This window comes from Bufo bufo, chromosome 1, assembly GCF_905171765.1.
Source record: "Bufo bufo chromosome 1, aBufBuf1.1, whole genome shotgun sequence".
Taxonomy (NCBI): Eukaryota; Metazoa; Chordata; class Amphibia; order Anura; family Bufonidae; genus Bufo; species Bufo bufo.
Genome location: NC_053389.1, coordinates 726,622,899 through 726,648,119, shown reverse-complemented (window position 1 = coordinate 726,648,119; position 25,221 = coordinate 726,622,899).

Sequence of the window (25,221 nt, the reverse complement as noted above, 5' to 3'; positions counted from 1 at the left end):
GCTTATACCTCTCCCTATACATCCAAGCATTCTGCTGGCATTTCGTGCTGCTCTATTACATTGTCTTCCCACCTTTAAGTCTTCTGAAATAATTACTCCTAAATCCCTTTCCTCAGATACTGAGGTCAGGACTGTGTCAAATATTCTATATTCTGCCCTTGGGTTTTTACGCCCCAGGTGCATTATCTTGCACTTATCCACATTAAATTTCAGTTGCCAGAGTTCTGACCATTCTTCTAGTTTTCCTACATCCTTTTCCATTTGGCGTTTCCCTCCAGGAACATCAACCCTGTTACATATCTTTGTGTGATCAGCAAAAAGACACACCTTCCCATCGAGGCCTTTTGCAATATCACTTATGAAGATATTAAACAAAATTGGTCCCAGTACATGCCTAAATGGCATTTATCATGTAGACAAAGTTAATACAAGACACTAATGTATTGTGATTGTCCATATTGTCTGTTTTGCTTGCATGATTCATTTTTCCATATATGTTTATTAATTTATACACTGTGTGAATCCAAGGGTTATGACCACCTTGTAATCCAGCAGCGGTGGTCCTGCTTGGACACTATAGGAAAAAGCTCTGGCCTCTCTGGTGGCCGGGACAGTGGAGTGCACATAGGCTATCACTTTCTACTATAGTGTGCAGGCACGACCACCACTGATGGATTGCAAGGTGGTCGTAACCATGAAAACGAGCAGTGTATAATGTGATGGAAAAATTATTCAAGCCAGCAAAGGAGGCAATAGGGACAATCACAATACATTATTGCCACTTGCTGAAGTGAGACAACCCCTTTTACTAGGAAATGAACAGAACACTTACATGGTGACCTCCTATGCATCTTTTTAGTTGCAGATCTGCTAATTCCCGGGCTCCTCTTCTGCCATCCTAGATGGCACACTGCTTCTCGGACTACCTGATGCATACTGTGTATTTCATAGACCAAGACCCTGCTCTTGGATTGGCCAGCACTGTTCACATGAGTAGTGCTGGCCAATCCAAGAGCAGCAAGAGGTGGTGTCTTGGACTACCAAATGCGCAGTTATAGCCTGAGAAGCAGTGTGGCCATCTTGTATGACAGAAGAGGAGCTCAGGAATTGACGGATCTGCAAGTAAGGCCTCATGCACACGAACGTATTTTATTTCCACGTCCGTTCCTTTTTTTTTTTGGCGGACCGTATATGAAACCATTCATTTCAATGGGTCCGCAAAAAAAATACTTAAGTTACTCCGTGTGCATTCCGTTTCCATATGTCCGTATTTCCGTTCCGCAAAAAAATAGAACATGTCCTATTATTGGCCGCATAACGGACAACGATAGTACTGTTCTATTAGAGGCCAGCTGTTCCGTTCCTCAAAATACGGAATGCACACGGACGTCATCCGTATTTTTTGCGGATCCGTTTTTTGTGGACCGCAAAATACATACGGTCGTGTGCATGAGGCCTAAAAAAGATGAAAAGTAGGGAACCAGGTAAGCGTTGAGGGCACACCGCAGTTGTTGTGAATTCTTTTTCCTTGAACCAGAGAGCTTTAAGCTGTGTGGTCCTATAATCTAATCGATTTCGTTGTAGGATCTCTTGTAAATAATGACGTTTTTGGAATTTGCACGAGGCTTGAGAATTAGGCATTTTAGCTATTCACGTCACTGGTGTGCCTGTGCCTACGGCATAAGAAATATATAAAGGACAGTTACAAATAACAAGTGTGAAAAGGACCCTTAGGGTGCGATACATTGTGACATACGGAACTGAATCTATGCATTTATGCAGCAATATGGGAGCAGACGTGGGTCACAACTTCATTTAGGAGATTTGTAGCAAACTCTTGGTTAGAGTCTCAATCGATTGTTGTTTTAGTGAATACTCGTATTCCCCATGAAATGACATTTCTGGAGCATCTTTTCTTAGAACTTTGCATTGTGCTGTTGCTCGGTTATTCCTCCTGAAAATATATTAATATGTTGACAACTGGATGTTATCATTCCCCATGTCAACGAGTTGTGTCCCTACATACTCACAGACTGTCTAAATCAGTGGTGACAGTGCCACCCTCCACTGTGTACATGCACACTTGGCTTGGCAAGTGTTCTGACCTCTGCCGGCGGCTTATCTCTCTGAGAATAAAAGGATCAGACATGTTGAACAAGTGCTCAGCTATTTCCAGCAGTCCCATAGAAAGCAGCGGTGGATACGCAAGCATCTGCCTCTCCATTCAAACGGAGAAACATGGGCCCCTGTTCTAGTGATCGCTGGGACCCCCGTCTGTCCAGTGAATAAGGGATAAGTGTTTTTTTACGTAAGACTCAGAAGTTGTACAGGGGCCTGACTGTGAAATCAGAATTATCCCTTTAAATGCGCTTTATACAGAATGGCCCAAAGATGATCCTCAGCTTGAGGTTTGTGTCCAGGATGAAAAAGGTTAAACACTAAAGTTTCTGTCTAGATAGAACCTGACATAACCTGTTGAAAAATAATGAGTGCTGAGTACTGGCTGCTCAGATTAGGAGGAAGATTGCTGTACAAACAGCTGGAAAACAAATTCACTTTCTGTTTGCTTATAAAATACGGCTTCAGGCCGGTGCTTGTTAGACGAGATGGGCCAAATGGTCTTTACGTGCTTTCACACCACTAGGATTTCATGCCTGAGACCTCCTTGTGCCCGGGTTCAAGTCAATAAACGTGTCTTCAGAGGGGAACCAATTCTTATTTTCTTACTGCCTATCACATTCACAGCGCCGGCAGGTCCTCCTTAAAGGGTACGTCCACCTTTCGACACCAATTCGCACTTTACACAGTACATTCAATTAATTAACATAATTCCCATTTCTTCAGACCTGAATTCTTCCAGCATTCTTTGCGTTCTTAATATTTAATATTTATACACCTAGCACGGCTCAGTAAACTGATGTAAGACATGCGACTATATTGCATTATAGGAGATCCGTTAATTAGGGGCGTGTTAGGTGACAAGCTTCTTGTCTGTTTCCAATGAATACCAGCAGCAGAGGTGGACTGGTCATAGACCCTACAGGAACATTTCCCAGTGGGACGATGCACAGGGGGCCACCGAGCCCTCCTCATGGCTGCCAGTTGGATACATAATGATCTCATGACCTCAATAGGAGCATCAAGTACTTAGGCAGTTGGCTGGCAGTCGCAGATGCCCTCCTGAATTCAGTGGTATTGCCATCCTCAGGACTGTGATACAGTTGAATACTGCGGTGGGGGTAGCAGTATTTTGTGCTGCACCGCGGTCTTTGGTTCTGCTGGGGCAGTATTTTGTGCTGCAATGCGGTCTTTGGTTCTGCTGGGGCAGTATTTTGCGCTGCACCGCTGGTCTTTGGTTCTGCTGGGGCAGTATTTTGTTCTGCACTGGGGTCTTTGGTTCTGCTGGGGCAGTATTTTGTGCTGCACTGCAGTCTTTGGTTCTGCTGGGGCAGTATTTTTTGCTGCACTGGGGTCTTTGGTTATGCTGGGGCAGTATTTTGCGCTGCACCGCTGGTCTTTGGTTCTGCTGGGGCAGTATTTTGTTCTGCACTGGGGTCTTTGGTTCTGCTGGGGCAGTATTTTGTGCTGCACTGCGGTCTTTGGTTCTGCTGGGGAAGTATTTTGTGCTGCAGTGCTGTCTTTGGTTATGCTGGGGCAGTATTTTGTGCTGCAATGCGGTCTTTGGCTCTGCTGGGGCAGTATTTTGTGCTGCACTGCGGTCTTTGGTTCTGCTGGGGCAGTATTTTGTGCTGCACTGCAGTCTTTGGTACTGCTGGGGCAGTATTTTGTACTGCACCGCAGTCTTTGTTTCTGCTGGGGCAGTATTTTTTGCTGCACTGGGGTCTTTGGTTCTGCTGAGGCAGTATTTTGTGCTGCACTGCGGTCTTTGGTTCTGCTGAGGAAGTATTTTGTGCTGCAGTGCTGTCTTTGGTTATGCTGGGGCAGTATTTTGTTCTGCACTGGGGTCTTTGGTTCTGCTGGGGCAGTATTTTGTGCTGCACTGCGGTCTTTGGTTCTGCTGGGGAAGTATTTTGTGCTGCAGTGCTGTCTTTGGTTATGCTGGGGCAGTATTTTGTGCTGCAATGCGGTCTTTGGCTCTGCTGGGGCAGTATTTTGTGCTGCACTGCGGTCTTTGGTTCTGCTGGGGCAGTATTTTGTGCTGCACTGCGGTCTTTGGTTCTGCTGGGGCAGTATTTTGTGCTGCACTGCGGTCTTTGGTACTGCTGGGGCAGTATTTTGTACTGCACCGCAGTCTTTGTTTCTGCTGGGGCAGTATTTTGTGCTGCACTGCGGTCTTTGGTTCTGCTGGGGCAGTATTTTTTGCTGCACTGCGGTCTTTGGTTCTGCTGGGGCAGTATTTTGTGCAGCACTACGGTATTGTTGGTCCCATCTACTTGTGTTGTCCTCGCCTATTTTAGGTGCCACGCCTTGTCAGTTTGGACCTGCCTACAACATGGGTCAAAGTTATTCTATTTTTTATGTAGTTTAAGGTCTCCCATATGTATCTTGCGCTCCACAAAAAAAACCAAACGGATGACATCCGTGTTGCGTCTGTTTTTTTCCCCGCAGATCCATTGTAACAATGCCTGTCCTTGTCCGCAAAACGGACAAGAATAGGACATGTTCTATTTTTTTTGCGGAACGGACTTGTGGACATACAGAAATGGAATGCACACTAAATCATTTCCAATTTTTTTTTTTTTGCGGACCCATTGAAGTGTATGGTTCCGCATATGGCTGCAAAAAAAATAATGGAACGGGAACGGAAAGAAAATATGGTCGTGTGCATGAGCCCTAACACTGTATATAATCTTTAAAATGGTGTACTAATCCTTTAAGCCACCCATAGAGAACATTAGAGATATCCACTGGGGTCTCCGATCAAAACCATGCTCTTCTACCGGAAGACACAAACTAGTGTCTGATAACTACTCCATGATAAAAAGTCACTCCCTGCTTTCTAATCTGGTCACACATGGATCACCAAACTAAATACACTCAGGCCTAATCAATTTCTACTAGACCCTGACTGGAAAATGACCATCGAATACAGTAGTCATTTTTCAGCCACATTTACAGACATGCCCAACAATGATCATATTTCATTTTTTAAGCGACTATTAGATTGCATTACATTAATGCTGGAATGATGTAAGGTCCAATTATAAGATTACGTGTATGACTGCGGCTTGCTGTTCCTGGCAAGCTGTGTTCATGAATGGAGACCATCTCACGGTCTACTATAGAAGAGAAATATACAACTGCAGAATTATCTAATCACAGAACCATGTAATAAAATCCACTTTTGTATGTACCACAGTTATGGAGAGCAAATCCCTGGATATTTACTTATAAAAAATAATGATAATTGGGATTTTTGGGCTTGAGATATTTTTAAGATGATTGTCTACATGTGGTGCTTTGATGTTTGAAGAGAAAGCTATTAGAAGACGAGCGCTGATCGCCACTCTCTAGGTTGGGTGTAAAAAACACAGCTATGGGTGCGTCCGTAGTGACATCACCGCTCCTGGTAATGTGGCTAGATTGTTGAATGCCTTCAGCAGTGTAAAACCTGCTCTTTAGAACATGTTAGTCCTGAAACTCTGTTAGTAATCATGGGGCTGACATTTTTCTGCAAGTCCTGCCAGGAATCCCACAGGGCAGCAGCAAACGTAGCAGAGAAGGGAGCTCCATGACTATGGTGGCAGGTTTTGACTTACATGGCAGAAGGACCTCCCCTCCACACCATATAGGCCATTTCTCCACTACCTTGTTTGCTAATAATGCAGTTCCTTACTCCCACACAGGGTCTTACCACCTAACAGCAATGGGTATGGGACTATCCAAGACTGAGCACCCACTCCTCCACAGGTTCCTTTTTCTCTGTTTCCTGCCAGACTTATTAAAAGAAGTGGAAAACATGTAGGAATAGTGTCATTAGAAAGTACAACTTGTCCTGCAAAAACCAAGCTCTCATTCAGCTATGTGAATGGAAAAGTTATAGCTTTGGGAAGGGCTGGCAGTAAAAAAAAAAAAAAAAAAACGGAATATCGCCTGGTCCTGAAAGGGGTAAAGTGGTTGGCCCATCTGGGACATTAATGGTATAATGTTAGGATATACCATCAATGTCAGAAAGTTGCTGGACCCACTCCTATCTAGAGAACAAGATCTCCGAAGTGAAGCTCACGCTCAGCTATTTTCAGAAGTCCCATAGCAATGAATGGAGAGCGCACTGTGCAACGCATCCACCTCTCCATTCACAGCTATCGGACAGCGCTTGGCTATTTACTAAACTCCCATAGCTGTGACTGTAGGGTGGCTGCATATGTGCTCTGTTGAATTCGGGTGTCCCATTCTGGAGATAGGAGCAGGGCCCCAGACATGGTACCAACACCTATTGAACTGTGATGCCATATTCTAGCAATATGCGATCAATGACCCAGATGGGAATACCTCTTTAAGAGCACAGCAGTCCTGTATATGACAAGCAATTGTTGGGGGACCCTGCGATAGATTTTGCATCAAGACCCAGTAGCTTCTTGTTATGTGATTACAGTATACAGAACATTTTCTACAATACCTGAAATGTAAAATCTACACTATACTTCTGTTTGATTAAAAGCAAAAGTGATGAATGGCCTTTCGTCGATATGACGACACCTATATTTCACATTGTCCCTGTCTGATTCCTCATGTCATTACGAGCAAGGAAAAATCCTAAAATATGTCATATGTGGTTGATTAATAGCATGAGCATGTTCTGTGTAGAATTGCATAACACAAGCAGAAACTGGATCACATGTTTATTATCCTGATCTCAAATGAGTGCCCCCCCTAAATGTGGACTAGAGATTTGATGCACTGAATACACCATCAGCAGAGCAATCAGTATATATTGTGTGCTATATAATGGGCTGACAGAGTCTAATGTCAGCAAGACAGAGTGGAACAAAGGAGTCCTAACATAAGGTCACTCATAACTCACCAGCCTAATAAAAGGCAATATGTTACAGTCATCGTACGGGCTCCATAAATCAACAAACCCAACTAATGCAATCACACCAATACTAAATGACGTTACCTACAGATACAAAAGGAAATGACTATCTCCCATAACATCAGAAAAAGGCTTGCAGGCAATAGACAGCGGCATTACTATAGGGTACTGGTGCCTAGGTCTCAATCATATAAGGGTATGACCACACGGCGTGGTCGTATGGTTTTTGGGCCATGGCGATCAAGAACCACATGGCCGAACCGGGTGCTAATTAAAAAAATGAGACCAGACTGTTTAGCCGGTCAGCATTATTAATAAGAGGGCGGACCCTGAAATACTGCATGTCCATTAACAATGCAGACCGGCTTAAACAGAGAGGTCTCATCAGTTTAGGGCCTCTGACCACTCTGGATCAGGTATTCACTAAGACTATCTCTGTACTTTGCTCCAACACCCCCAGATCCTGCCACCACCACGCTTCACTAAGGGATTATATTGGGCAGGAGATGAGCAATGCCTGGTTTCCTCCAGACATGACGCTTACAATTTAAAGCCAAAAGTTAAATCTCGGTTTCATCAGACCAGAGGATCTCACAGTTTTAGAGTCTTTTAGGCGCTTTTTTGCAAACTTCAGACAGGCTTTCATGTGTCTGTTACTGAGGAGAGGCTTCTTTCTGGAGACTCTGCCATAAAGCCCAGATCCGTGGAGTGCTGAAGTGATAGTTGACCTTCTAGAAGTTTCTCCAATCTGCATACAGGATTTCTGAAGCTCAGCCAGAATGATTATTGGGTCTTTGGTCACCTCTGTTACCAAGGCCTTCTCCACTGATTACTTAGTTTGGTGGGACAGCAAGCTCTAGGAAGAGTCCTGGTTGTTCCAAACGTCTTCTATTTAAGAATTATAGAGGCCACTGTGCTCCTGGAAACTTTCAGTGCAGAAGAATTTTTTTGTACTCTTCTATAGATCTGTGCCTTCACCCTATCATGTCTCTGAGCTCTACAGGAAGTTCCTTCCTCCTTGTGGCTTGGTTCTCAGATATACATTGTCAGCTGTGAGACCTTATATAGACAGAGCTGTGTCTTTCCAAATCATGTCCAGTCAACTGAATTTACCACAGATGGACTCCAGTCAAGGTGTAGAAGAAGAGAAATGGGAGGCCCCAGAGTGAAATTTCAAGGGTCATAGCAAAGGGTCTGAATACTTATGTCTATGCAAAATTTCTAAAATTTTGTTTTCGCTTTGTCATAATGGGTTATTGAGTGCAGAGTGAAGGGTAAAATCTGATTTTTTTCAATTATTTTAGCACAAGACCGCAAGATAACAAAATGTGAAAAAAGACTCTCCGAATGCTTTGTAACTGCAATGTTCAGGGCAATGCATTCCTATAACCCCTACAGACCTAACTTCCTAGTTAGACGAGGACCACTGATCTTCTACCTGAGACTCTCCAGCTACTACCAGTATGACCTGAAAACAGAAGGGCTTGCTAGTTTTATAATGGAGACTGATGAACACAACCAACAAAACTAAACCCATCCTCAATACAAGTGAACCACTGTGATCATTGGAGCGAACCCTTCACAGGACACCAAACCCTGGTAATTCACCATTCACAAGCTTCTTAGATCCCTCTTTTGCATTGAAATGAATGGGTTTATCCAGAAGAAGAGTTTCCACACACTTCTTTAGAATGTATCCTCCACCTGTCTTAACTCGCTTGGACGCACATGGAGTACAACTTTCCTAATTGAAGCAAAGCCACATTATGATCTTACTGTCACATTGCATGGAAAATTCCTGTAACTATCCCGCTATAAGTCTATACAGTACATTATAAAAATAACACATAAATGAGATGAGAACTCTCCATATAACAACCACCATGTAAAATAACTGCGGTGTGGACGTTTGTTTCCACTTCTGGAATGTTTATACCAGTAACACGCAGTAAGACAGAAAAGAAGATGTTACAAGGTGTTTGTAAACCACTTCATAGCCTAACACCTAAGTCTTCAGACTTCCTTGGCTTCATAAATGTAGGAAAGAACAGACACGTAGCACAATATAGTCTTTGTTGTAGTTCTCATCATAGATTAAAAGGCTGAATCTTTAACTGTCATAAAAGTTTGTGCTCCTGTCTCTCTCTTCTGTTCCATAAATCCCTCAGGTTTATGGTGTTCATTCCCTCAGCTTGGCCTTTCATCTATTCCCTTCTCTTAAGCACTGAGCACACGCTCACTCAGGTTTACTCTAATCCTGTGTACAAACTGCAAAAGGAAGACGTGGAATAATCAAATGTCTAAGAAGTGACTGACACCTTAATCCTAGTGTTTAACAAGATAATTTGGTGAGGGTGTAATTACGACCTGCTGAGTCTGTAAACAAGAGACAATAGTCCTGAAGTAGGCCAAATAGTTCTTGCTGTTCCCACTGCTTTTCACACTCTTGAGGGGAGGACATCAGCTATGTAATGACAGTCTATAAAAGCCAACAATGACTCTGTTTTGGGGTCCTAAATTACTCCAGTCAAGCAGGCCTGATAGCTCTGGCTACTCCCACTTCTTGTAAAGTAGCCATGAAGATCTAGTCTAGAGAAAAGTAGACCATTTTTGTCAAGGTGTCAAAAATTTGTCTTAGGCTACTTTCACACTTCCGTTTTGGGCGGATCCGTCGTGGATCTGCAAAAACGGATCCGTTACAATAATACAACCGGATGCATCCGTCATGAATGGATCTGTTTGTATTATCTGTAACAAAGCGAAGACGGACAGATTGTGTCCGAGAAAACGTCCCCATTGACTTACATTGTGTGCCAGGACGGATCCGTTTGGCTCAGTTTCGTCAAGCGGACAGCAAAACGCTGCAGGCAGCAATTTGGTGTCCGCCTCAAGAGCGGAATGGAGACTGAACAGAGGCAAACTGATGCATTCTGAGCGGATCCTTTTCCATTCAGAATGCATTAGGGCAAAACTGATCTATTTTGCCCAAGACGGATCTCACAAACGGAAAGCCAAAACGCCTTACCTGGTTGTACAAGTGCTAGCCTGAAATTCTCAATTCTGTTGGGACTCCACTGTTCAGATTTTAGATGTAAATGGGTGATCACACTAGACACACATTCTAAGTTCATCTGGCAGGCTGTTCTGACACCTCGCCAGAGCTCTCTGGATCTGGCATAGCCGGATAGTGTCACCTGCCCGCTGGACCCCCTTGACTATAATGGGATGAGGTGGGGATCTGGATGCTCCCCAGCATGTCAGCTGGGATTCAGCCAGACAAAAATTGCTGCACTCAACGGTTTTTGTCTGGCCGAATACCAGCGTATATGGGACACAGAACTATCCGGCTATGCCAGATCTAGAGATTGTACAGAGCTTTACAGACATTATCATCAACATCAGATCAATCTCTCTACTGCTATTATTCTAGGGTATAAACAGTCAAGGCACAGAAACACCATTATGGAAGAAGATAGGGTGTAATATAGGATGTAGTCTGTCCTTCTGCAAGAATGTGACCCAGCAGTCAATAATAGATATGGCCATTTTAAAGGGGTTCTCTGCTTTCTATGTTAGTCCCTTGACAATTAAAAAAATATATATCACATGCTCTCCATGCTGGAAATCTCAGAGATCAGCTATAATCTGTGCAGGAACCTTTTAGTGACTATTTAAATTCCCAGCAGCGCCCCCACAGGAGAATTTAAGCATTACACAGTGCCCATTCACATGACAGGTCTGTTTGGGTAATGAAGGGCAGGAAGGTTCTCCAGAGTAAGACACCCTCTTTGTAACCACTCTTCACTAGGAGCAAGAAATGAGGATCCTGGGGATCCTAATTACCTAACTGGGTTTATGGAAATGGGTTGTGTAAAGTGGACAACCCAGACTTTCTAAGCCAAGTTGAGAAAACCTGTTGTATACCAAGAGACCCATTCTTCGGTGCAATGACAGGGGTCTCTTCATACAGAACAATTTGTATTGTTGGTGCTTGTACGGTATGTCCCACAAATAAGGTCGTGCAGAAGTTTAAGTGATGAAGAAGTTGGAGGATTAAAGCAGAAAGAAGTATTACTAACAGGTGTGCAATAATGAATAAAGTGCTAATCCATCACTTCAATGTAGTCTCCTTCCTCGAACCAACTGATTTATGTTGTTTTCATGTCATAAACTTTTATATACATATTTTAGGGACATACCGGTGTAGTCTAGTTCTTGTTTATGAGGAGTGACTGGTGTGCTTTATCTCTTCAATGTCCCCTCACCTTGATTGACTCATCCAAGACATTAAATTCAAGATGTGGGTAGGGTGTCTATAGTCGTCTGAGGACACATCTTTCTCCAGACTAGAGATATTCTGGAGGGAAAGTGAATAGAAACTCACTTGACCCATCTTCTTTGTCCAGTTATCGCCCCATATCACTGCTTCCGTATGCCTCAAAGCTACTTGAACAACATGTCCATTCTGAACTGTCCTCTCACCTTTCCTCCTGCTCCCTCTTTGACCGCCTACAATCTGGCTTTCGACCCCACCATTCGACTGAGACTGCCCTCACCAAAGTCACCAATGACCTACTGACAGCCAAAACCAAGAAACAATACTCTGTCCTCCTTCTACTTTACCTGTCCTCTGCCTTCGACACTGTTGACCACTCCCTTCTGTTGCAAACTCTTTCATCTCTTGGCATCACTGACCTGGCCCTCTCCTGGATCACATCATACCTCACAGACCGGACGTTTAGCGTCTCCCACTCCCGCACCACCTCCTCGTCTCATTCCCTCTCTGTTGGTGTCCCGCAAGGCTCTGTCCTAGGACCCCTGCTCTTCTCTATCTACACTTTTGGCCTGCGACAGCTCATAGAGTCCCATGGCTTTCAGTATCACTCCTACTCTGACGACACACAAATCTACCTCTCTGGTCCAGACATCACCACCTTACTATCCAGAATCCCACAATGTCTATCTTCTATATCATCCTTCTTCTCCTCTCGCTTTCTAAAACTTAACATGGATAAAACAGAATTCATCCTCTTTCCCCCATCTTGCTCAACCCCCCCAACAGACCTATCTATCACGATCAATGGCTGCACACTCTCCCCGGTCAACCAAGTCCGCTGCCTTGGAGTGACCTTGGATTCTGCCCTCTCCTTCAGACCGCACATCCAAGCACTTTCCATCACCTGCCACCTCCAACTCAAAAACATCTCCCGCATCCGTGCTTTCCTTAACTTTGAATCTGCGAAAATGCTTGTACATGCCCTCATCATCTCCCGCCTAGACTACTGCAACACTCTCCTCTGTGGCCTTCCATCTAGCACTCTCACACCCCTCCAATCTATCCTCAACTCTGCTGCCCGACTAATCCACCTCTCACCCTATTACTCCTTTGCCTCTCCCCTCTGCCAATCCCTTCACTGGCTCCCCATTGCCCAGCGAATTAACTTTAAAGTACTAACAAATACATACAAGGCCGTCCATAACCTGTTTCCTCCCTACATCTCTGAGCTACTTTCCCGATACATCCTCATATGCACTCTCCGATCCTCACAAGACCTCCTTCTCTCCTCTCCTCTTATCGCCTCTTCCCACAATCGCCAAGATTTCTTCCGTGCATCCCCCATACTCTGGAACTCGCTACCCCAACATATCAGACTCTCACCTACAGTGGAATCCTTCAAAAGAAACCTGAAAACCCACCTCTTCAGACAAGCCTACAACCAGTGACCCTGCTGCCTCCATACCGCCATGACCAACTTCACCCACACCTACTGTGTCCTTCTCCCATACCATGTAGATTGTAAGCCCTCACGGGCAGGGCCCTCTCTCCTTCTGTACCAGTTTGTAACTCGTCTTATTTATGATTAGTGCAATTGTCTGTATTATGTATGTATACCTCTTCTCATATGTACAGCGCTATGGAATGAATGGCGCTTTAATAAATAATAATAATAATAATAATAATAATAATGAGGACACATACATGTAGGACATATTATATCTGGCTTGCAGTGAAGAGAGCCATCATCATCATAGAGCTAATAATGTAGTATAATATCTATAAACAGCCAAAATATAACAGGACTAGTTTCTGTATAAGGAGCTATTTGGTAATGACCATTCAAGTACATTTCAGTGACACCAAGCAAGAGTGTGAACATACAATAAAGGCAGTCGGCGTCCATGAGGCCGACTGACAATTAGGTTCCCAGTTTTAGTTGGACTCCGCTTCCTTCCCTTTGAGTGTTGGGGTTATCCCACCCAATATTACTACAATTTAACCAAGAAAGGATGGGGAACTGACCCAAGGGTCATGTAGGGCTCTATGAAGGGAGGGGCAATCAAGCAACAACTTTGCCATTCATGACATGTCATGGTGTGACCACTGAGTAGGGACTGGCATCTCTTCTATGAAGCTACCTGACCTCAAGAATAGATATTTTTGGCAAATGCTAAGAGATGTGTTTAGATATTGTGGTTGGTTTGGATCAGAAGTTGTTCTGGGCTATAGCAAGCGAATCTGCCATCTCAGCAGTGCGTGTGTGGTACAACATACTGTAAGATAGTTCTCCACCACATGAGACAGTCTGTGGTGTAACTGTTGCTTTCCAAGGAACATATACATGGAATAACACCAATAGGATGTCAGAAACTTTACATTCCCCAGCATCATTTTTACCTGGCCACAAATAATGCGAACTATCCAAGCAATAGTGACCATCTGTGGCATTGGTGGTGTTTGGCTGACATGCTTAACATTTTTTCTAAGTAAGTTATTCCTGTTATTAAATTTGGAGCATATTATTATAATCAGCCGCAAATTCCCTAAGTGTGGACTTTACAAGTGTTGTGTCATAGTAACTTTTGCTTTGATTAAACAGAATTTTCATGGGAAGTCATTTCTGTCAAAATTGATGCTTGCCTAGGCCTGTGAGGGCTAACCTCCGGCACTCTAGCTGTGGTGAAACTACGACTCCCAGCATGCTCCTTTCATTTCTATAGAGTTCTGAGTATAGCCAAGCAAGTGTACATCTTGGGAGTCGTAGTTTTACCACAGCTCGAGTGCCGGAGGATAGCCAACAATAGGTTCATGTTAAAGATGAACGTGATGTCACATGGCCTAGGGAAAGCTGGAGAAGGCCATGGCGCTACTGCAACCACCAGTGCCTTCTCAAACAGCTGATCAGTGGGGGTCCAGGGTGTTGAACCCCCATAGATCATAAACTGATGACCTATCCAGAGGATAGGTCATCATTTAAGAAATCCTGGAGAATCACTTTAAAAAAAACATGGCAGCTTTCTTCAAGAAACAGTGTCACACCTGTGAATGGGTTATACGCGGTATTGCAGTTTAGCTCCATTGAACTGAAAGGGGCTACACTACAATATCACTCTCAACCTGTAGAGAAGTATGGCTCTGTTTTTAGAAGAACGCCATCACGTCTTTCCAATCCTTGGCAAACCCTTGAAGTTTTGGCTTGTACAAAACTAGCCTTTGCGACTGGTAGATGACCTCAGCCCGGGGCGTAGCTATAGGGGTGGTGAGATAGCAGTCACTACCGGGCCCAGGAGCCTGAGGGGGCCTAAAGACCCTTGTGCCACATAAGAAGACACCAGTATTATAGAAAGTGCATGCTGGTCAAGTTACACCTCTGGCTGGAGGGAAGAGGTTAGGTCAAGAACTTGGCATGGGGAGGGGGGGGGGGGGGGGGACATTTCAATTTTTATAAGACAACCAAGGAAGTATTTTTCCCATCTATGTATAAGCGACCCAATATCACAATAATTGGGACCAATAATAGAAAATATATGGATCAAAATGTATACAAACAGTAATTTCACCACACAGTATATATTCAAATAATCACAATTTGTATTAAACATTTCATAAATACAAACATCTGGCTTCACATGATTAAGAACATTTAAAATCTCATAGGTTGGAGGTATATGGTGATATTAGTTCATCAATGTAAAGTGCAAGTGCAAACATATCCATAAGGTAGTATGAACAATGCATACATATAATACTATTGCTGACCACAGTATATAAATATCAACAGATATCAAGTGTTGCTTCTACTAGGCTTAAAAATACCATATAAAGTGCATCAATAGAGTTGATCAATGGGCATCGCAAAAAAGTATGTTACATAGATGCCCAATACTAGTATTATGCAACAAACAATACTGCAAGATCAGAACATAGTACCAGGCTATACCAAGTTATAATATATGGTTAACATAATGCAGTACATACTGACCCAAGCTATACACCACACCACCGCCAGACCATGCCCCGACACGCGTTTCGCCGTCAGCTTTTTCTAGGGGTTATAACATCTACTTAGGTAGCCGGATATATAGTCCTAGGAGTAGGCGGGATCTAATACATTCAACTTAAAAGGATGAAGAATGTGGTGATTAAGCCGGCGGACAAGGGTGGAAATGTGGTCATTTGGCCGACAGACATGTACGAAGCTGAGGTTTTTAGGCTATTGCGTGACAAGGATTGCTATGAACGGTTACCTGGCAATCTGACAAACAAATTTAAGTCTCAGTTGGATGATATCCTTATGGAGGCGGTGGCTGAAGGCATTATCACAAAGTCTGTGTATAATAGCCTTTCAGTGAAATTTCCGATAATACCAACATTATACATATTGCCAAAGGTTCATAAGTCCATCTCGAAACCTCCGGGTAAACCAATTGTATCCAGTTGTGGTGGTCTAAATGAACCTGTGTGTCACTTTCTAGATTACTATCTGAAGCCTTGTGTGGAAAGTTTGCCCTCGTATGTCCGTGACTCTACAGCTGTATTGAGACGTCTGGAAAACATCAAAATGGAGGATAACATGTTTTTGATATCTTGTGATGTGGAATCACTGTATACATGTATTTCACACGATGTGGGCTTAGAATCCTCTCGTTTCTTTTTACAAACCAGAAACTTACCATTGGATTTGGTGGATCCATTGATGCAGTTATTAGACTTCATATTGAGGCATAATTACTTTCTATTCAAGGACCACCATTATCTACAATTGCGTGAGGTGGCGATGGGTGCGACGTGTGCGCCATCCTACGCAAATTTGTTTTTGGGCAATTGGGAACGACAATGTGTACAAGCATCTATGGATGAAGTGGCTGGAGAGGTGATTTCATGGATGCGCTTCATCGATGATGTTTCGTTTATATAGCAGGGGTCACGGGAGGCTTTGGATTTGTTTCTTGAAAAATTGAACAAGGGGTTCTAACATCTACTTAGGTAGCCGGATATTTATAGTCATAGGAGTAGGCGGGATCTAATACATTCAACCAATGGAACCGGATTGAATCAGATTTCAGCTGAGTGACATTATCATTCTCACCTGAGTTTAAACAAATATTGTGCACCGCTGTGTATATGGCGCGCGACTCGCCGCACACCGCCGGTACGCGCATGCGCGGTCACGACAACGACGGGAGGCAGCCGCGCTCACCTGAGCACGGAGCGCATCACGCCGGAGCCCAGACCACGTCAGCACATCCGCGGCTGCGCAGAGAGATGCGCGCTCTGTGGGCCCCACCTTGGATTTGGGAATAAGAAACACCCAGCTCAATATACTGTATAATATAATGATCAGTCCATGCCTACAAAAACTAAATAGAATGTATAGAAAAAGAGAGAAAAATAAAATATATACATAGTAGGATATAGAGAGGACTAAGCCTATCTCTTCATATTAAATTAATCATCCATGTCACACACGTGCAGTGGATGATATCATTCACAGCTAGATGATAATTTCATATTGTGCCAACAACTATCTAAAATATCACAATTATTCACCCCATAAACCATTACAATTATTCAATATTGAGATAAAGTGAATACCTTAAACCATTACACTATTTAATATTGGATGAATATATAATTGTATCATCCAATGTGCTATTATAGCCCCATTGATAGACACAAAATAAAATGACCCAACATATCGAAAGTGATAAACACATATAACACCCATGATCAAAAAATTCCATTAGTGAACTGATTATAATAAAACAATATATATATATATATATATATATATATATATATATATATATATAAATCCGGAAAAACTAGCAGCACTCCAGTAGATGAAAATAAGTGAACCTTTATTCACCCAGGTGGGTGAATAAAGGTTCACTTATTTTCATCTACTGGAGTGCCGCTCGTTTTTCCGGATTTATACATCGGGGTAAGAAGCCTATTCCCCTTGAGCCGTGCACCCTATTCTCTGTACTCATTCACACCTGTGCCGCCATTTTTCCTGAACTATATATATATATATATAATTAATTAATGTGACATTATTCAATCAAAAAAACAAGTGATGACATAAATGAATCTAAAAAATAAAAACTAAAAGTTTTTTAGAATATTATTTTTTATATACCATTAATTATTTTCTCATTTCTTAGATTGTGAGGAACCATGATTATAATAAATATAAACCATGTTGTATATAGATTGTTACTTTATCGATGACCTTCTAAATACCTTTTCACTATATAAACAAATCATGCCCAATATACAACCAAAACAAACTGTGAAACAAAACCAGTGTATAAAAACAAATATTAGTGATAACTCAAAACACAAATTTATAAAAAAATATATAATTTTAGTTTCTTTATATAATTCATTCTTTAAATATTATTGTGTCGATCAAGAAAATCCCATCTCAAGCCAACGATAGTAACCATGAGTCAAGGAGAGGCATGTTTCCATTATTCATCTCCTATTGCCAAAATTCAATATATATATCCTACATAAAAAAGCAAGAAAGAAAAGAAATATATTAATATAAAAAAAAAATGACCACATTAATCCGGCTATTCTATATCTCATCAAAATAAAAAATTATTAATAAAATAGATACTTTTTCAATTATTATTAAACACACCATTCATTAATTCAAGGATGATGTTGCACCATCACAGAAAGGACGCAAATGGAATCTTGTCATTCAAGCCATATGGCATCTGTGTATTCAATTTCACAATCCACTTGCTTTCCATCTGCTCCAACCGTCGGAATAGATTCCCTCCTCTCGCACCCAGAAATATCTTGTCTATTCCCCTAAATTTAAGATCCTGCCAACAGTTGTTGTGTCTTTGGCGAAAATGTCTTGCAATTGGTTTTAGTTTTGAAAGCTTGTCTCTGTCACCATCCTCAATCTTGACTGCCGCCCGAATATCCTTTTGATGTTCTTGTATACGAACCCGTAATTCACGGGTCGTCATGCCAAAATATATTAAACCACACGGACATGTGGCATACTATATGACGCCTATTGTACTACAGTTTATAAAGTGTACAATATTGTATGTCATTTTGCCAGAGGAGTCGTCAAATGTATTGGTTTTGACAATAGCCTTACATGTTGCACAATGCCCACAGGAAATAGATCCCCATTTGAGGCCCTTGGATTCAAACAAGAAACCAGATCTGTGTGGTACATAGTGGCTACGTACCAAAATATCCCTCAGATTCTTGCTACGTTTCGCTACAAACATAGGGGTAGGTGTCAGTATTTTGTCAAGATCACCATCCGACTTCAAAATGGGCCAGAACTTTTTGAAAATCCCTTTCATATTTCGCCACTGTGTATTGCAGTTCGCTATCATCCGTACTGTTGACAATGCTGATGGCTTGTCCTGAAGTTTTGAGGACAGTAAAACCTCCCTTGGTGTGTTAACCGCACGCATATAACCACGTTGTATGTCATGTTGGTTGTATCCCTGTTGTATAAAGCGTTGCTTTAGGGTATCTGATTCCCTTTCGAAATCCTCTCGAGATGGGCATATAAGCTTCGCCCTCAGGAATTGACCTATGGGTATCGGGAATATAACTTTTCTGGTGTTTAGGGTGGAACAAGGTTGCATGGAGCAGTAAACTAACGGCAGATTTTCTATACACCGAAGTTTCAAGGTCACCAGTCATTGTCACTTTTACATTTATATCCAAAAATTCTATTTCCCTTTGGCTTACCGTTTTGGTCAAGACGATGTTCCACTTATTGTTGTTCAATTTTTCAAGAAACAAATCCAAAGCCTCCCGTGACCCCTGCCATATAAACAAAACATCATCGATGAAGAGTATCCATGAAATCACCTCTCCAGCCACTTCATCCATAGATGCTTGTACACATTGTCGTTCCCAATTGCCCAAAAACAAATTTGCGTAGGATGGCGCACACGTCGCACCCATCGCCACCTCACGCAATTGTAGATAATGGTGGTCCTTGAATAGAAAGTAATTATGCCTCAATATGAAGTCTAATAACTGCATCAATAGATCCACCAAATCCAATGGTAAGTTTCTGGTTTGTAAAAAGAAACGAGAGGATTCTAAGCCCACATCTTGTGAAATTCATGTATACAGTGATTCCACATCACAAGATATCAAAAACATGTTATCCTCCATTTTGATGTTTTCCAGACGTCTCAATACATCCGTAGAGCCACGGACATACGAGGGCAAACTTTCCACACAAGGCTTCAGATAGTAATCTAGAAAGTGACACACAGGTTTTAGACCACCACAACCGGATACAATTGGTCTACCCGGAGGTTTCGAGATGGACTTATGAACCTTTGGCAATATGTATAATGTTGGTATTATCGGAAATTTCACTGAAAGGCTATTATACACAGACTTTGTGATAATGCCTTCAGCCACCGCCTCCATAAGGATATCATCCAACTGAGACTTAAATTTGTTTGTCAGATTGCCAGGTAACCGTTCATAGCAATCCTTGTCACGCAATTGCCTAAAAACCTCAGCTTCGTACATGTCTGTCGGCCACATTTCCACCCTTGTCCGCCGGCTTAATCACCACATTCTTCATCCTTTTAAGTTGAATGTATTAGATCCCGCCTACGTCTATAACTATAAATATCCGGCTACCTAAGTAGATGTTATAACCCCTTGAAAAAGCTGACGGCGAAACGCGCTTCGGGGCATGGTCTGGCGGTGGTGTGGTGTATAGCTTGGGTCAGTATGTACTGCATTATGTTAACCATATACACTCACCTAAAGAATTATTAGGAACACCATACTAATACGGTGTTGGACCCCCTTTTGCCTTCAGAACTGCCTTAATTCTACGTGGCATTGATTCAACAAGGTGCTGATAGCATTCTTTAGAAATGTTGGCCCATATTGATAGGATAGCATCTTGCAGTTGATGGAGATTTGAGGGATGCACATCCAGGGCACGAAGCTCCCGTTCCACCACATCCCAAAGATGCTCTATTGGGTTGAGATCTGGTGACTGTGGGGGCCATTTTAGTACAGTGAACTCATTGTCATGTTCAAGAAACCAATTTGAAATGATTCGAGCTTTGTGACATGGTGCATTATCCTGCTGGAAGTAGCCATCAGAGGATGGATACATGTTCTCATTCTGTTTACGCCAAATTCGGACTCTACCATTTGAATGTCTCAACAGAAATCGAGACTCATCAGACCAGGCAACATTTTTCCAGTCTTCAACAGTCCAATTTTGGTGAGCTCGTGCAAATTGTAGCCTCTTTTTCCTATTTGTAGTGGAGATGAGTGGTACCCGGTGGGGTCTACTGCTGTTGTAGCCCATCCGCCTCAAGGTTGTGCGTGTTGTGGCTTCACAAATGCTTTGCTGCATACCTCGGTTGTAACGAGTGGTTATTTCAGTCAACGTTGCTCTTCTATCAGCTTGAATCAGTCGGCCCATTCTCCTCGGACCTCTAGCATCCACAAGGCATTTTTGCCCACAGGACTGCCGCATACTGGATGTTTTTCCCTTTTCACACCATTCTTTGTAAACCCTAGAAATGGTTGTGCGTGAAAATCCCAGTAACTGAGCAGATTGTGAAATACTCAGGCCGGCCCGTCTGGCACCAACAACCATGCCACACTCAAAATTGCTTAAATCACCTTTCTTTCCCATTCTGACATTCAGTTTGGAGTTCAGGAGATTGTCTTGACCAGGAGCACCCCCCTAAATGCATTGAAGCAACTGCCATGTGATTGGTTGACTAGATAATTGCATTAATGAGAAATAGAACAGGGGTTCCTAATAATTCTTTAGGTGAGTGTATTATAACGTGGTATAGTCTGGTACTATGTTCTGATCTTGCAGTATTGTTTGTTGCATAATACTAGTATTGGGCATCTATGTAACATACTTTTTTGTGATGCCCATTGATCAACTCTATTGATGCACTTTATATGGTATTTTTAAACTTAGGTTACTTTCACACCTACGTTAGGTGCGGATCCGTCTTGTATCTGCACAGACGGATCCGCACCTATAATGCAAACGCTTGTTCAGAACGGATCCGTTTGCATTACCATAAACAAAAAACAAACAAAAAAAAAATTAGTTTTTTTTGGTTCATGATAATGAAAACAGATCTGTTTTGACTTACATTGAAAGTCAATGGGAGGAGGATCCGTTTTCAATTGCACCATATTGTGTCAGTGAAAACGGATCCGTCCCCATTGACTTACATTGTAAGTCAGGACGGATCCGTTTGGCTCCGCATCGTCAGCGTTTTGGTGTCCGCCTCCAGAGCGGAATGGAGGCTGAACGGAGGCAAACTGATGCATTCTGAGTGGATCCTTATCCATTCAGAATGCATTGGGGCTAAACTGATCCGTTTTGGACCGCTTGTGAAAGCCCTGAAACGGATCTCACAAGCGGACCCAGAAACGGCAGTGTGAAAGTAGCCTAAGTAGAAGCAACACTTGATATCTGCTGATATTTACATACTGTGGTCAGCAATAGTATTATATGTATGCATTGTTCATACTACCTTATGGATATGCTTGCACTTGCACTTTACATTGATGAACTAATATCACCATATACCTCCAACCTATGAGATTTTAAATGTTCTTAATCATGTGAAGCCAGATTTTTGTATTTATGAAATTACTGTTTGTATACATTTTGATCCATATATTTTCTATTATTGGTTCCATTTCAATCTTTGCCTCGGGCAGCACGAAGCCCCTGGCACTGAGGGAAGGGGGGCCCAAGCTGGACTCTTGCACCAGGGCCCATGAGCCTTTAGCTCAGCCTAGGTTTGTGCAAAATTCAGATTTGGACTTTTGTACCCCAGTAGTGGCGTACCACCACTTTTTGAAAATGTGTCCCAATATCCCTTATATTACATAGGAGGCTAATATCTGTATAATATGTATATGCATGTGTGGATAAGAGCCATGAGCGCCCACAGGGAATATAGTGACAACCTTCCTATCTGTTTGTACCATTTCATCAATTCTAATTGTGATGACCCGTTTACTACTTTTTAATTAGAATCCCATTACCTGGTGAAATATTTCCTACGTTACATCTTAGTAGGTTGGCGGGTGAAAAGTTATCTGGCCATTTGATTTCCAATTTACTGATAAGTCTTTCTGGGCTGCGATGATATCTATTTGTGTTAATGCTGTGCCGGGCCCTGCGTTCTCTCCCTCGCTGAGGACAGGTTAATTTCAGAAGAATTATAACCCTGTGATCCTCCAAGCTCAGCACATTGGGAATGGATCCGTGTCCCCAGCTGCAGACCGCCCTATCACTCTTGGCAGAATCTCGGTGACGTTTCATTATCTCTATAACCTTGGCGTGTAATGTCTAAAGGCACCTGACTTTGATATTCCCAAAGAATTGTTTGTCTAGCGAGAGCCTAATGTTCCCTGCCTCTTCCAGGCATCAATACTCACCTGTCTAGATATCGACATTTATTTTAAAGGCAGATGAATGTGCTACGGTAGAATAATATGAGATGTCACTTAGCATTTCACAGCAGAGAATTTATCATAGGGGTTGTTAAAGCCTCCGTGCGGTATGTTTCCTATACAGAAGCATTATATAGAGTGGGTGATCAATTTAGGGTTTTAATGCTTGTGCATCTTGGTTTTCGGTAAGTCCAGCTACTGATGTCAGGAGAATTTTAAAAGGGTCCCAAGAAATCTCAATGGCTTGTCCAGGGCTGTAGCTACAGGGGGCGCAGAGATAGCAGCTGTAACTGGGAGAACCCCAAATCCAGTATGATCAGGGGCGGATTGGCCATAGACCTTACAGGGAAATTTCCCAGGGGGCCGCCCAAGCCCTCCTCTCTGCCGCTGGCCTGGTATATAATGAGTGGCACTTAACGCTAAGAGAATCAGGTGGTCATGTACCCGCCAGCGAACACACATACCCTCCTGAGTTCAAATGCTGTGGCCTGCATTTTACCTCCTAAGCCACGGCTCCATTTCTTAATCAGAGACAACTGGAGAAGGAGGACCGAAAATGGCATTTATTAATGGCCACCACAGAGGGAGAGCTTTCAGAGCAACATATTGTGATGCTCTGTGGTATACGGTTCTGAGGGGACAGTAGCTTGTGGTATTGTAATAAGTCCCCAGTCCGCCCCTGAGTATGATGAATGAAACATGGTAGGTGAACGCCCGGGTCTGGGAGCTTCGAGTTCTACCTCGGGGCACATAACTGGATAAGGACATTTAATAGCAGGTATCCAGTTTAGGAAAATTGATTCCTTAAAGGGGTTGTCCCACAAAAATGTTTTACAGTTTTCAAATCAGCACTTGGATCTGAATATTTTAGTCATTGCATGTCATTAAAAATGTATTATAGCTACTGAGTTATTCACTGAAATCTATCTGTATGGCGCCACCTGCTGTTTGCTCTTTTTCGAATTTCTCTGCCCTGCTCACTGAGAAGGAAGCACATGCTCAGTTCTATCCTTCAACTGCAGCAGACAGAATACGCACCCTGAGGAAGTGCATGCTCCCTAAGCTGACAGCAGAACAATTGGAGCAATGAATGGGGAGATCTCTGGATCCATTGAGGTACAGGGCTGGTTCTAGCTTTGTTAGAAAGAGATTATCAGCTATTAGTTTATGCATGATTTTTACTTTATTCATGGGATAATATATGATGTTGGGCACTGCAAATCTCATTTAAAGGGCAAGGCCCTGATGAGTGTGTCAATTACCAAAACGTATTAGGATATTATATTGTCTTATGAGTGGTTTATTATGAGACTGAATGTAACACAATGCAAAAAATAAATAAAAATAACAGTAGAAAGAATTTTTTAATCTCCAACCTGTTAGAAAGGTACATGATGTAATCTTCTTACCAGTGACTGTATTTGTGAGTTATAACCTCCCTTCTGATCCTCAGCTGTGCCATGTGACCAGCACTCTGATCTCCAAATGACACAGGACAGGAAGTCAGTTATTTCTTTATTCATTCCTATGAGATTGACATTGAGGCTCCCATAGGAATACACAGAGAAACCGCCTTCCTGCCCACACATAAGATGTTGTGTCTTTTGGAAAGTCTGATTGCTGGTCACATGACACAGGTGAGACTCAGAAGGGAGGTTATAATTCACAAATACAGCCACTGATGAGAAGATACCTTCACTACAGATTGCATCATGTACCTTTCTAGCAGGTCAGAGAATACATTTTTGGCGGGAGTTCTTCTATAAAGAGAAATCCCGCTCTACTACATGTGTAGCATCAGTCTTGGCGCTCATGTGCTATATCTATTCTTGCTAAAAAAAACATTGCTTGCATAATATGGTATGCGACTCATACAGAAAAAAAATTGCCTATGTCTGTCTAATGCATGTACCACTATAGGTGCCCAATTACAGCTCTGTACAACAGAGGTACACAGAGTCTTACGCTTTTAAACTATGTCCACGACACGTGGGACTGAAATGCTGTGGATTTTCCAGTACCGGCACACTGGCAGGGATTTTTAAAAATGTCATCAACATGCTGCAGAAAAAAAATCAGTTACATAAATGGACCTGCAGTGCGGATTTTAAATCTGAAGCATGTTCATTTATGATCCACCATGAATCTCATCAGTGTATAGGGTGAAAGCGGCAGGAAATGCGCGACAAAGTTGTATATAATTTGCAGCTGTAAATTACGTCCTGTGTGGACGTACCCTAGCTGGGATTTGGGGTAGCCAACATCAAACCCTAAGAAAATTATCTGCCTTGACTGTCAGAGGCTTGTGTCCAGTTACATGCTATCTGTCCAAGGAAATTACGGTACATAGGTAGGTGAGAAATGTTCAACTTAAAGGGGTTTTCTGGGATTTTCTAACTAATAACCTATCTTCTGATCAGTGGTAGTCCGACAACCAGGACCCCCCACGTTCAGCCGTTTGAGAAGA